We start from the raw sequence: 2,386 nt of genomic DNA on the forward strand, positions 1-2,386 counted from the left end.
GCCTGGAAGGCACGACGTTGAGTTTAAAAACTCAGACACACAGTCATCTATTGTGTAATCCCACTGATGCAAAATATTCAGAATAGGTAAATCTAGAGATGGCAAGTAGATTTGTGGCTGCCAAACAAGGGACTGGGGGGAGAGGGGAAGCGGGGAGCAACTATTTACTCTGTATGGGTTTCTTTGGGGGGGTGATGAAAATAGTTTAGAGGTGATGGTTGCATGACACTGTGAATGCACAAGATGCCATTTCTTTGTTCATTTTAAGATGGTTAATTTAATGTAAATTTCACCTCAATTTTAAAAAAAAGAATGCTGCAATTTCATTCATTCTCTAGAGAACTGAGACTGAGGCGTTTATGGCTCACAGAACAGTTTGGAAATCTTAGGAAACCCAGTGGCCCTCTCCCCAGACAATTTTGCACAGACCTTCTGATGTCAATCTGTGGAGGCGTTTGCCAGCCAAAGCATTAGTCTGAAAAGACGGGTTCTAGAGCAGTGGTCTCCACCGAGGAGCTACACGCAGCTGGGGGCTGAGGCAGGACCATCCGCCAAGGTGGGGAGATATCCTTACGACTCCATTTAATTTTTGTTTGTACTTAACTATTTCTTGTCACATGTTTTATCATGTAGGTTAATATATTAGTAGAATGGTACAGTGATATGATAAATAAATACACACCCATTTGGAGTGGGTGTTCAGTTTCTCATTGACAGGGTTGCAAAATCAAAAACATCGTTACAGGGGGACCCTGTTCTGAAGGACCAAGGGTGGAAGTCTGTCCATGGATTCTCACCAGGATTCTGAAACCAAGTTGCTTTCTATACAAGTTTTCTGTTCTGATTAATGAGAATAATTTTAAGACTCATTCTCACATCTTTTTTATCTAGAAATAGGAATCCTTCTGTATACGTAGCTAAAATGAAAGCAGTAGTCATTGACAGCAAATGCTCCTTTTCACTCATCCTTATCTCCTTCTCCAACTGCCTGCCTCTCTCATCAATGACAGTGGTTCCTGAAAGCACAGGGTTGGCCTGGCTGAGCCCTAGCCTTCAGGCTGCTCCTGCTGGGCCAGTCTCTAGAACTTTTTCATTTTGTAAAACTGAAACTCTGTAGCCATTAAACAACAACTCCCCTTTTCTCCCTCCCCCTAGGCCCTGCTAACTATCATTCTTCTTCCTGTTTGTATGAACCTGCCTACTTTAGATACCTCATACATGTGGAATTATATAGTGTTCGTCTTCTGGTAACTGGCTTATTTCACTTAGCATAATGTCCTCAAGGTTCATCCATGTTGTAGCATGTGACAGGATTTCCTTCCTTTGGGGGGCTGAATAATATTCCACTGTGTATATGTACCACATTTTGTTTATCCAGTCATCCATTGACAGACGCTTGGGTTGCTTCCACCTTTTGGCTGTTGTGAGTAGTGCTGCTGTGAACATGGGTGTACAAATATCTCTTTGAGACTCTGCTTGCAACTCTTTTGGCTATATACTCAGAAGTGGAATTACAAGATCATTCTACTTTAATTTTTTGAGGAACTTCCATAATGTTTTCTACAGCAACTGCACCATTTTACAGTTCCACCACAAGGATTCCAATTTCCTCACAGTCTAACCAACACTTATTTTCTGTTTTTTTAAATATAATAGTCATATCAATGGGTGTAAGGTGATATCTCATAGTGCCTTCGACTTGCATTTCTAGAAAATGCAATTTTTTATGATGTAAGTTTACACTTTCAAGGCAATATCAAAAATAATATTTGTACAACTCAGCACAGAGGTAACTATTGGGAACACAACAGAAATGTGTAGCTAAATTCTTCACAGACTTGCTATTCATGTTCAAACGTTTGAGCACAGTCTACATATCTGTATTAGGCAAACTCCAGGAACTTAAAATGTAATAGTGGGACAAGACAGAACAAACACATGCCTAAGAAACAAACATCTAAGAGAAAAGAGCCCATAAATAGCTGGAAGCTGAGTGACCAGTGAGGTGGGGAAGGCATGCTGGGTCATTAATACAAAAAGGGGTTCTTAGTAGAAAGCAAATCATAAAATATTAAAGTGGGGATCAGCCTTAGAAACTGTCTTCTCCAGCTCTATTTTTTGCAGGTGGGGAAAATGAGGCTTACCCAAAGTGAAGTGATTTTTCCCAGGATTATACAGTGCCTTTGTGAAAGAGCTGGCCTTGCAATCCTGGCTCCCTGAGTTCCAATGTTGACTATCGGCCCCTTCAGGAGGTAACAAAATATGTTCAGAAAGTCACAAAAATAAACATGCTCTAAGTGAGAACAAGGGACTTCCCCGGTGGCCCAGTGGCTAAGGCTCTGCACTCACAATGCAGGCGGCCCAGGTTCGACCCCTGGTTAGGGAA

The 2,386-nt window shown here is 41.4% G+C and overlaps 1 non-coding gene across 1 annotated transcript; it reads left to right on the plus strand.

Annotated features, from left to right (window-relative positions):
* Nucleotides 1-2,313: 2,313 nt before the first annotated feature.
* Nucleotides 2,314-2,386, plus strand: TRNAV-CAC (transfer RNA valine (anticodon CAC)). The gene has a single exon. It is a non-coding gene; the product is annotated as a tRNA-Val (tRNA).

The sequence above is a fragment of the Mesoplodon densirostris genome, chromosome 10, assembly GCF_025265405.1.
Source record: "Mesoplodon densirostris isolate mMesDen1 chromosome 10, mMesDen1 primary haplotype, whole genome shotgun sequence".
NCBI classification, from domain to species: domain Eukaryota; kingdom Metazoa; phylum Chordata; class Mammalia; order Artiodactyla; family Ziphiidae; genus Mesoplodon; species Mesoplodon densirostris.